Genomic DNA, 12,829 nt, shown 5'->3' on the forward strand with positions numbered 1-12,829 from the left:
TGTCGACTCTTCCCCCAACATATCATATTTATCCAGTGTCTGATAATTCTGTTCTTTATTATAGTTTCAACCAATTTGCCTGGAACTAAAGTTAGGCTGACCAGCCTGTAATTGCCAGAATCGCCTCTGGAGCCTTCTTAAAAAAATCAGCATTACATTATCTACCTTCCAGTCATCTGGTACAGAGGCTGAGTTAAACAATAGGTTACATACAGTTAGTTGTTCTACAATGTTCATGTTTGTCACACAGAGCCAGATCCAAAAAGGAATGTGAGTGGCTAAATACCTTTGAGTATCTGGGCCACACTCTTTGGGCTCCCTTCTTGCCTCAAAACAAAGCTTCTTAACATGAGGTCCCCCACTGCCTGCATTCTGTAGAGTACCAATCTGCTACCTTGGGTTAACTTTGCAGAACTGGCCCAGAAATCTGGAGGTCAGTTTTCCTATATTTAACTCTCTCAAGCCTCATAGCAGCTTTGGGTTTCCTTCAGGTGATCCAGCAGCAACTGCTGCTTCTCCTTTTCCCCAGTTGGATGTCAAAGCCCCTATGAGTGTAGCAAGCTGTGCTCCCACCTTGTCTCTGCATTCTATGCACTGCTCCAGGTCCTCTATTGCTGCCATTACAACACTGTTCTTCAAGTTGATTAAAATATAGCTAGAGGCACCCATTCTATGTGCCTCCAGGTGCCTATCATATAAATTAAACCACAATATAATACAACACAGGAAAACTACCCGCGAATATGATCACCTCAGCCCATTCCCTCCTCAGACTGAGGGAAAAAATGGAAGTATGCTTTGCTCTTAGCTCCAGGATCTGTTTCTCCAGCTCTTGCTTTTCCTGATCAGAACTCTCAATTAGTGTACTAAAGTATTACTGACCCAGCGCTTTCACTTTCAACTACTCCCTTTTTTCCTTCTCTTGTAGTGTTTCCCCTGTGAGGGCTAGAACTTCCTTGGTCACACAGGACTGTTTCTCTACTCCCAGAAGCCCCTAGGATCTGACTTCCCTTCTTTTATAAATACTACGGGTTTCTAAGGGTAGGTCTACACTGCATTGTAAACTCCAGTTCTGTGGAACCCACTCTTGTGGACTCTGTTTCCAAGTCTGCACTTGAGTATCCATATGGCATTGTAAATCTGGGTTTGAAATTGCTGGACCAAGTCTCACAGCCATGTTAACATGCCTGTACTGCACTACAAAGACCTTCTGACTTGAGTCTGTAGCTTGAGTTGCATCCACCTTACATAATGGCAGGGCCTGTTGTGTTAATTTAGATGGGATACATGGGCCAAAGGTGTTAACATAACCCAGTCACTGTTCAACGTTAAACAAGGTCCAAGGTTTGGTACACAGAGACTTTAGCCTGCTTAGTAGCATGGCAAACACACTAAAAAATTCTTGCCCAGACACTAGAAATTTAATGATCGAAACACACAAAAGGAAAAGAATCAAAACAAGGTAAAGAGCATTGAAACTGATACTGATTTACTTATCTTAATCAAAATCTATCAAAGTCCCTTTTTGGAGACAGTGAATATCGGTTAAAGTCCCTTATTCAATCAAACATTCCGTTAGGGGCAGGGGGGAGGTTAGTTCTGTTGTTCAGTTCTGAGTTGGGAATGATAGTCACTTTCCTGCTTTAGGCAAAACAGACAGAGAAGGGAGAGAAGAAATAGGATAGTAACGATCGTGGGAATTCAGCTTTTGTTGATGACTTCAGGTTACAGGGTGACTGCTCAGTCATGGAGAGATGCTTTGGGCTGGCAAGTCAGCCCTAACAGCTGCTGCTCTGGACCCCATCTCAACACCCTTGTCAGAGACATCATCCGGTTGACCTGGTCAGATCCTTCTCAGGCTGGGCAGAGCTAGATGGACCATCTCATCTCACTGTGCTGGTGCCAAGCAGTACAGTCGATTTCAGGATAAGGTGAAAAGCTGACCGGGAAAGATAGAACAGGAGGAAGATAGGGGGGCAGAAAGGAGCACCGATGGAGAGGAAGACAGAGCAGGATCCCACATGTATCATTGGTGCAGTGATGATGGTCAAGGGTCCCCACTGGAGTAACAAGGTCTAGTGTCATGGCAAGAATCTTTCTGCTTCAACTGTGGTGATGGCATGGCCATCACCTCTCTTGGGTGGAGACCCATGTCTCTTTCCCTCCTGACCATAGTATTTCCAGGTTGCTTACACCATGAATTCCCCAGCAAGGCAGACTGCCTAAGTAGGCCTTCTTGACCTTCCTTTCTCAGAGGCTATAAAAAGTGTAATTGCCCACAGTTAAATTAACTTCTGCTCTTCCTGTGCAAGCACATTTATTCTTAAGGTGAAAGCATTGCAAGGAAAACATATTAAAACAATAAAAGAACCTACATGCATGCTAGTAAGTTTATCAGAGATCACCCCAATTCCAACAGAGGCTTTGGCAGATAAGGAGTCCTTCAAACCCCACAAAGGGGTGTTTCTGTGGTTACAAGTTCATAACTGCCATGGCTCAGAACAAGAACACCTGTGAATCTGAGAGTCACTTCTTTATACAGTTTGGGTCTTTGATCTGTCCTCATGTAACAGGTGACCAGCAGACAAAAGGTCCTCTCTTCAGGGAGAGCCTTTAGAAAGCTGAGTTCCTGCATTTAGGGTTTACATTTGCATACACCTCACTCTAGAGATTTTCTGGGAAATCCACTTAACTTTTAAAGTTCACATTGTTTCAACTAGTCCTGTGACAGGGCAAAGCAGCCCCTCACTGGCGCAGCAGGGGTTAATCCTTCCTTCCTGGTAGAGGAAGCCCCGCCCCGGAAGCCCTGCTGGGCATGCTCCAACTGGAGGCTAGGTATAAAAGCCTGCAAAGCTGCTCAGTTGGGGCTGACCACCGGAGGAGAAGGACGCACACAGCCAGATCCCGAGGAGGGACAGCCCATGTTCCAGGCTCCAGGAGCCAGCCTAGCCGGCCCGAACCCTGCATCTCAGACGGTGTATCCGCCAGAGGGGAACGGACCGGAACCCACGTCTCCGGAGGAGACCGTGACATTGAGGGTAGGAAGTGACCCAGGGGAACTTTAGGGACAAGCCGCATTAGAGCAACACTGACGTTCGGCATGCTGCGGCCGGATCCCCGCCGAGCCAACGGCAAGGGGAACCCCGCCATAGGAGAGCCCTGGGTTGGGACCCGGTGGAGAGGGAGGGCCCAGGTCACCCTACACCTCTGGCTGTTGGGCCACACTACCCTGCTACGGAGGGGAGTTATATGGACTCTGGTCATTGGGCCACACTACCCCGCTACTGAGGGTACAACATTTTGTTAATTACCCTATACACCTCTACCCTGATATAACGTGACCTGATATAACACGAATTCTGATATAACGTGGTAAAGCAGTGCTCTGGGGGGGTGGGGCTGTGCACTCCGGCAGATCAAAGCAAATTCGATATAACACGGTTTCACCTATAATGCGGTAAGATTTTTTGGCTCCCGAGGACAACGTTATATCGAGGTAGAGCTGTATATGTTTTCAAAATTATATAAAATATTTCAAATTACTCACTTTACAAGTTAGCAAGTTTCCTGACTGATTGTGCCTGCTACACCAGAGTTTTTTAGATTCAGATCCCCAAAGATGTTTAGGCACCTGACTCTCATTGACATTAATGGGAGTTAGATGCCTAAATACTTTTGAGAATTGGGGCCTTAGTGTTTAATCATATTTTATTATAATAAAGCAACTCTTGATTTGCTACCCGATTGTACCCAGTATCATGAGGCATAATTGAGAGCAGGAAGCTGTTTATAGATCTTCCATTCTGGGGCTGAATGAGGCGGCAGTCTTAGGGATACTCAAAATTATCCCTGGATGGCTATGGCCCCCTAAAGGACTACCCAACAGTGGACTTTTAACACAAAGTTCACTTTTTAAAACAAGTTAAAGTAAGAACTTGTTACAATGCAAAACTTAAAAACTTTGTTTTACAATAAAGCTCCTTCAAACAAACCAATCTTCACCTCAGAAATAATGTTTAACCTTAAAATGGTGCGGTGCTCTAATGCAAACCATCCCATTGTTTCTTCATCCAGTTATGTCTCTTATTTTCTGTCTAATACGCACTACCTTACACAAATGGAATAAAATGTCAAGCCTGGACCTAATTAGCTCTATTGCTTGTGGAACCGAGATACAAAACTTTCTATGGTTTTCAATTTTCTAACATGTCTAAATTCTTAATGTTGCCTGTTTATAACTTTCATTAGGAGCCTGAAGATCTCTGAGGGTTGCTGAAGCTTGGTGAATCTTAGATGCCTTTCAGATCTGGAGTCCTTCCACCAGCAGGTCATAGGCTCCCTTCCTTCCTTTTAGTTGTCTTCTAGGGGTGATGGCCCTAGATGGCCTAGTAGCCTTCTGTCCCCATCTCTAGTGTCTTTAGAGGGCAACTGGTTGGCCCACTTGTGACAGATTTCTGTTACCAATCTGCCTGAGGCGTCAGGTGATCAGGCTGAGGCTGCGGGATCATTAGGGGAGGAGATGAAGGAGCACACCAAGTGACTAAGTTTTAAAGCTTTATTAATAAAATAACAGCTCTGAGTGCTGGGTGCTCCCCACGTCACTCAAAGGAAGGAAGAAAGCATTAGTGCCCGTGCCCTAATCCACTTTCATACTCACACACGCACAACCCAATGCTGGCCAAGCCTGGGTGTAATGTAAGAAGAAGAGGGGGAAGGGTGGACAAAAGTTCTGTCCTGTGCACAGGCCGTCCAGGGTCCGCTGTTGATCTCCAATTTGCTTCAGCTCTCAGGAGGGTTTTAAGTCCTGAGGTCTTTTGGGGGTTTCATTCAGGGACCTCTGTCTCCCATGTTCTTTGTTCCAGTCCAAACTGGCCTTCTGTGGCTTCTTCAGCTTTCCCAAAACACACCGGCTTCAGGGACGCGAAACTGTTGTTTTCCCCCTCGCTGGCTTTCACTGTCGCACTAGTTTTCACAGCCCCTGCAGTTCTGTTCAGCTGAATCCTTCTTTCTCATGGCTGGTCGGGGTTGGAATCCAGGCCCCTGGCTTTTTTGGCAGGCAGCCAAGAGTTGGTTGTGTGCCATGCCTTGGGCTGGAGTCAGCATCTTATCTTTGGACCTAGCTGGAGCGTTGAGTTAACCCATTCCCTTCTCCCTTCCTCCCTCTACGACCTCTCGTAGCCTGCAAAGGAATCTTTCACTCTACACTCACACCTTCAACCCTTTCCGAAATCCTTTCCAGTGCATCTCAAAGCATTAGCAATATACAATGCTGGTGCTTACCCAGGGGACCCGGGGGTGTGTGTGCAATTTTATTGTGACACATTCTCCCTCCTAGATTATCTGTGATTGTCAGCTGGCCTGCTCCTTCATCCTGAACCTTAGAATAGGTAGTAATTACAGTTCCATCTACCACATGCATCTGCTCCTGCCTTTCCAGGACATGGTTGACCTCTACTTGAATAGCTCTTTACCTAGCACTGAGAAATGCTAGAATGTACCTAAGTATTTGAGACTCCCTCATCTCATTATGAGAAACTGCCGAATAATGGATTGTGAGGGGCGGGGACAGACTTACGTGGCAGCTCCCTCAATGAATTGGGTTGAGTGAGTGGCTAGCTGGCATTCAGATACCACAGTGATGAGTCCAGTGTGGGTATTTAACAAAACATCTCAAAGGCTAGGAAATGGGCCCCCTAAAAACAATGGAAAGAAGAGGAGTTAAAAGCCAGCAGGTCTCTTCACCCAGAAGACAACTGAAGTTCAGAATATGGAAGAGGAAGAATACATCTGTTGGGATAGACTTGTGGGAAAAATGGTCAGCGTGAGATAAGTTTGTTTGTTGGTTTGTTTGATAATATACCTGACAAACCATGCCAATGTTTGCTTTGGCTTTAAGGTTTCAAGTGAACCCAAGTGCATCTCAACCAAATTCGTTGTGAGGTTTCCGTAAGTTCTGGGGTCTAGTTAAAGATAGAGCTGCTGCATTTCCTTTGGTTTAGGTGGCTCTTCATTTGAAGCTTTCATCTCTCATATGTGGTTTTCTTTGCCAAACTCTAGATAATCACTTCAAAGAAAAACTGCAAACATAACTGGTTTGCATGCTACACTTTACATTATTTTTTCCACTAAATTAGACTGTTCAATCTATGAGTAAAAATACTGGGCATACTTGAACAAAATGGTTGTAATAGAAATAGCTTATCCACATCTGATCAACTAACTCATTCATTTAGGGTAAAATGACTTGCTCTTGGACAAAGCACCCTGGATTAGATAGATGTCTCACAACCCAAGTACAGAACAGAGTTGAAAACATTACCATGCAGCAATATTTATTAATCATAGTACTTGAGATTCATAGATTCCAAGGCCCGAAGGGACCACTGTGATCATTTAGTCTGTCCTCCTTTATAACACAGGTCTTAGAACCTCACCTAAATAATTCCTAAAGCAGATCTTTTAGAAAAACATCCAATTTTGATTTTAAAATGGTCAGTGATTGAGAATCCACCATGACCCTTGGTAAGTTGTTCCAATGGTTAATTACTCTCATTGTTAAAAAAGTCTATGCCTTCTTTCCAGTCTGAATTTGTCTAACTTCAACTTCGAGCCATTGGATTGTGTTATGCCTTTATCTGCTAGATCAAAGAGCCAATTATAAAATATTTGTTCCTCGTGTAGGTACTTATAGACTGTAATCAAGTCACCCCTTAACCTTCTCTTTTTTAAGCTAAATAGATTGAGTTCCTTGAGTGTGTCACGCTAAGGCAGGGTTTCTAATTCTTTAATCATTCTCCTGGCTCTTCTCTGAAACCCCTCCAATTTATCAACATCCTTCTTGAATTGTGGTCACCAGAACAGGACACAGTATTTCAGCAGCAGTCACACCAGTGCCAAATACAGAGATAAAATAACCTCTCTACTCCTTCTCGAGATTCCCCTGTTTATGCACCCCAGGATCATATTAGCTCTTTTGGCGACAGCACAGATTGGGAGCTCAGGTTCATCTGATTATCCACCACGATCCCCAGATCTATTTCAGAGTCACTGCTTCCCATGATAATCACCCATGCTGTAAGCATGACCTGCATTCTTTGTTCCTAGATGTATACATTCACATTTAGTTGTGTTGCAATGCATATTGTTTGCTTGTGCCCAGTTTACAAAGAGATCCAAATCTCTCTGAATCAGTGACCTATCCTCTTCATTACCTACCACTTCCCCAACTCATGTCATCTGCAGACTTTATCAGTAATAATTTTATGTCTTTTTCCAGGTCACTGATAAAAATGTTAAATAATATAGGACCAAGAACTAAGCCCTGTGGGACCCCACTGGAAACACACCAGCTTGACGATTTCCCATTTACAGATCTCAAAATGTAACTATCAGTTAGCCAGTTTTTATTCCATTTAATGTGTGCCATGTTCATTTTATATCATTCTAATTTTTTAAATCAAAATATCATGCAGTACCAAGGCAAATGCCTTACAGAAGTCTAAGTATATCATGTCAAGAGTATTACCTTTATCAACCAAACTTGTAATCTCATCAAAAAAAGATATTAAGTTAGCTTGATAGGATATATTTTCCATAAACTCATTTTCATTTGCATTAATTACAATAACCTCCTTTAATTCTTTATTAATCATGTCCCCTATAAGCCACTCTATTATCTTGCCCAGGATCGATGTCAGGCTCACAGGCCTATAATTACCTGGTTCATCCCATTTACTCTTTTTAAAAACTGGCACAACATTAGATTTTCTTCTAGTCTTTTGAAACTTCCCCAATGACCTAAGACTTATTGAAAATCTACATTAATAGTCCAGCAAGCACCTGAGTCAGCTTTCTTAAAACTCTTGGATGCAAGATATCTGCATAAAATGTCTAACTTTACTAGCTTCTGTTTAACATTCTTCAGGGATACTAGTGGAATGGAAAGAATGTCATCATCATCTGATGGACTATAGCATCTGTTTTTTCCACAGATACAGAATGGACATTTTTGAACACTTTTCTGCATTATTATTGATAATTCTACCATGTCCATCTAGTACTGGGCCAATACCACTGTCAGGATTCTTTTTGTTCCTAATATATTTTAAAAACTCCTTCTTATTATCATTAACTCTGTTGGTCACAGAGTCCCTTTGTTTCTCTTAGGAACTGTACAAAATTAATAACTTCTTATTTATATTCATTGCTATCAACTTCTCCTTTCTTCCATTTGTGGTATATTATTTTTTTATTTTTATAGCTGCTTTCACTTCCCCTCTAAACCAGTTTTTTTTTTTAAACCAGCACAGCCTTCTTCCTTAAATGTGGGATTATGGCTTTTGGGGGATCTAGTAAGGTGTCCTTAAATGATTCCCCATATCATTCACATTTTTGTTATTAAATTTTTCCTCCCAGCTGATTTGCCTGTCTTGCTTCAGACCCTGCGAGCGAGAGATCCCAGACTCCGGCTTCTGACCCCGCCTGCCTCTTGACACCTGACTCTTTGTTTATCCTCTGGCCTGATTTGGACTCTGACTGTCTGGTACCTGATTTGGCCTGACTCCTGACTCCCATTCTAATCACTAGGTCTGACTGCCCATTGCCCGGTTGTGAAAGTTTGCTCAGACCACCTTTTGACACCCACCCACCAATTCCATCCAACTCCTTCACAGATGATGGAGGGGGTAGGCCGCTTCCAACCAGCAGCCCCCTGAGGGACTAGGATCAAGTCATCTGCCTACAGGCAGAGAACTTTGCATTACACACCTACTTTGCATTACACACCTATTACGCTACGCAGTGTGTGCTGGAAGCACAGCACCTGTGCAAGCAAGTAGCCCAGTTGCAGGATCAGATGTTACAGCTCACTGCTGAAGCAGCGAGCAACTTGCATGCTCGCAGGGAGAAGGGGTGACACTATGTGCCCAAATAGACCATGAATGATTGGAAACAAACCCCCATGGTGCCTCTGCCTGAGTGATTCTATGGGGATTGTGGGAAATTCCTGGGTTTCCTGAATCAATGCAGGCTGCTCTTCTGTTCCACCCTTGCACATATCCCACAGACAAGATTAAGGTGGGGCTAGTAGTCATCTTGCTCTCTGGTGAAGCGCTCAATTGCGCCTCTCCCCTCCCGCCATTGGGGCAGAACAGCCCAGTGCTTTCGGACTAGGATGCCTTCCTACAAACCTTCATGACCATCTTTGATGAGCTGCATCTCCTCTGAAGATGCTGCCCTCTGGAAGCTTCGCTGAGGCAAGGGCCATCCACCTCCTATGCCATCCACTTCCGATGGCTTGTAGCTGATGCTGAGTGTAATGAGGCAGCCCAATTTTACCAGTTCCACTGGGGGCTCAGTGATGAGGTAAACAATGACATTGTTGAAAACCCTACCTGTCTATGTGCCTTCATTGACCTCGCCCTGTGTATTGCCTCTTGGCTGCTTGAATGAAAGAAGGAAGGGAAGAGTGGCCCGACATCCCCACACTTGCCTTCTAAGCTAAGGTCTTGTAACAGACTAAACCCCTATGCCCATCCTTTTTATAAGAACATGATACATTTTATACAAATTATGCCTTGTGAGGCATCATTGGAAATTCGTAATCTGCTGAACATTATTGTCCTCATAAAATATGTGTATCGACATTGTATGTAAGGTTATAAGATTCTACTGTATAACATTGCTGTAACATGCTCCACATTTAGAAAAGCAGGCACAAACCAATTACTCAGAAACAAAAGACAAACCAACATCCAAGCCAGGTGTCAAAGTCAAGTAGACTATCACTTAATTAAGCAGCCATTCTTCGTCAGGAAGAAGAGTGTAAACAAGAACTTTACATATTGACAATGGAACAACTGGGGGTTCCTATGTAAACAGACTGGCTGTTGCTGAACCCCAGCTGGACATAATCCTCAAAGAGGGGAGAATAGTATAAGAATTAAGAAAAACAACATATCTCCTCTCTACTTCATTCCTCTCTGCTCACGGCTGCAATAACGCCTGAAGAAACACTGAACTGTGGGAGGGGTCCTGGCTTGGAAACTTCCAGCCAGTAAAAGACTGAAAAGAGCATGTGCTTAGAAAAATCTTTGCTTGAATTCTTTTAGCTTGCTAAGTTAGGTACTAGTCTGCATTTTATCTTTTATCTTCTTTGTAACTAATTCTGACTTTTATGCCTCATTACTTGTAATTACTTAAAAGCTATTATACTGTATTAATACATTTCTTTTATTGTTTTATCTAAACCAGGGTGTTTGGAGTGAAGTGTTTGGGAACTTCCACTTGAAGTACCATTGTTTGTGCATATTATTTTCCATTGATGAAATAATGGACTTTCTATGCGCCTGTATTGTCCAGGAGGGTGCTGGGCAGTATAAGACACACATTTCTGGGGAAAGGTCTGGGACTAGGAAGTTGCTGGTGTCACCCTGTATGTAATTCATGAGTGACTGGCCAAAGTATTCATGTAATTCAGCTGGGAGTGATTTTACATATTAGAGGCTGTGTGTGAGCAGGACCAGGAGTGGTTTCTCTGACAGAGAAGCAGTGTAAAAGGCACCCCAGGTTAGAGATTTGAGGTGACACAGCTGTCCATCTGTCCAGATTGTACCCTGGGGAAAGTCACAGGCCTGTGGAACCAAGTCCCAAACCCAGGCAGGTCAACCTGAACCGCCAATGTCTGACCCCAGAGAAGAGAGAGTGTTGAGGACAACGGAACCTCTGTTTTTATTGAGAGGGACCAGGACATGCCCTTGCCTCCTGCTTTGCTTGGAAGAACTCAGGAAACAGACTAGCCCAAGCCCAGTAGGGATGTGTGGCCTAGGCACCACCAGAGCTCCATGGTCCAGAACCACCTCTCTGTCATTAGGTAGAACCTGACCTGGGAACCTCACTGCACTTCCAGTTGCTTCTGCAGTTGCAGGTCTTGGGGCAGGTGCAGCAGATCCCTCCCACAAGTAGCAATGATAGACTCAAGGGCTGCTGCCAACTTTAGAGATGCTAAGGCAGCCAAAACCCTGTGGATCCCCCTCTGGCTGAAACCTGCACCAGGCCTGATGGAGACGATTGATGGGTCACCCTTATCATTGGGACTGATGACTCAGACTGTCAGAGGCTGTAGTGGGTGGGCACCAAGAAACAAACTGCTTCAAAGTAATCTGCTCCCCATTCTTCCCAATAATTCTTGGCATTTTTTGGTTGGAATAGCATGATCTATGATATCCTGGTGGTGGAGGAACATTAGCTTCTCCTTTGAATATTGTCAGAAAGTGTGCCTCCAATGAAGCAATCAGCCCTCAAGTGACCCATGCCTGGAACCCCAGGATGGGAGGACACCCTCAGAAACAGAAGCCTGGATGGCAGGGGGTAGCCAAGTGGGAGTGTCTCTAGACCAGAACCTCAGTCCCCTCTCCCCCAACAAATACCGCAATTACCTGAATGTGTTCAAGAAGAAGAATGTAGATTCACAACCCCCACATAGAGACTACAACTGTCTGATAGACCTACAGCCTGGGGTAAAGGTGCCCTATGGATATATTCCATGTCCTGAACCAGAACTAGAGGTGCTGCATGAGTAAATCCAGGAAAACCTTGCAAAGGGCTTCATTTAGCTATCTAGCTCTCCAGAATAGGTACTAGTCCTCTTTGTGAAGAAGAAAGTCTATAGAGAGGATAGTGACCCATCTATTGTGCATTGAACCAAGTGACTATATGTAACTGGTATCCCTTACACCCTCATTCCAGAATTGCTGAACCATCTGAGGACAGTCAGGATCTTCACAAAACTAGATCTTCAGGGGGCATGCAATTTAGTGCACAAAAGGCCTGGGGATGAATGGAAGATCACTTTTTGTACCCAATATAGGCACGTTGAATACTTGGTGATGCCATTTGGCTTGACCAATGCCCCTGCATCCTTTCAACGTTTCATAAATTACGTGTTCAAGACCTTGCTGCAAATTGGACCATGGGTTCCTGGGATCCTTCCCAATATTCCAGCAGAATAATTTGATTATATTGAAACTCAAGCTTCCCCCGTCTTTCAAAATACACACAGTTTTCCATGTTTCTCTTCTGAAGCCTTACACAGAGATCCCCTTCCCTGACTAAACCACATGACCACCTCCTCCAGTTGAAATCCAGGTCCATTAAAAGGAATATAAAGTGCATGTCACCCTCAAATCCTAATGGGTACATGGCCAACTGTATTATCTGATGGACTGGGAAATTTACAGCCCTGAGAAGCATGCTTGGGAGCCTGCCTTACATATCCACACCACTAACCTGGTGGAGGAATTTCACAAGGCTCCCCCAGACATGCCTGAACTTGAACCACCCCAAAGAGGGACATGAAGGAGAAGTTGATATAAGAACCTACAGGGCTAGAACTGGGAACCGGGGAGGGGGGGCACTGACACCTCCTATGGGAGGACCCTGTGAGGCTGGGCCCAGCAGGAAGTATCGCTCAGCTGGACCTGAGTGGCAGCTCATTGCAGCCCACTGATTGGCTGGCACTGGTTCATAAGCCAGGAAGCCATGCTAGAGAGTTGTCTGAGCAACAGTGTAGACTGCCTTGCTTCAGACCGTGTGTGTGAAAGATCCCAGACTCTGGCTTCTGACCCTGCCTGCCTCCTGATACCTGACTCTTGGTTTGTTCTCTGGCCCATCTCGGTCTCTGACCCATCTCGGTCTCTGACCCTCTGGTACCCAGCTTTGCCTGACTCATACTCTGTCCACTAAATCTGACTGTCCACAATCCAGTTGTGACATAACTGGGCTAGTGAATCTGCAGAATTGGAGCCTTAATCCCTCAATTATGCAATTAACA

This window comes from Chrysemys picta, chromosome 2 (genome assembly GCF_011386835.1).
Source record: "Chrysemys picta bellii isolate R12L10 chromosome 2, ASM1138683v2, whole genome shotgun sequence".
Classification (NCBI taxonomy): Eukaryota; Metazoa; Chordata; order Testudines; family Emydidae; genus Chrysemys; species Chrysemys picta.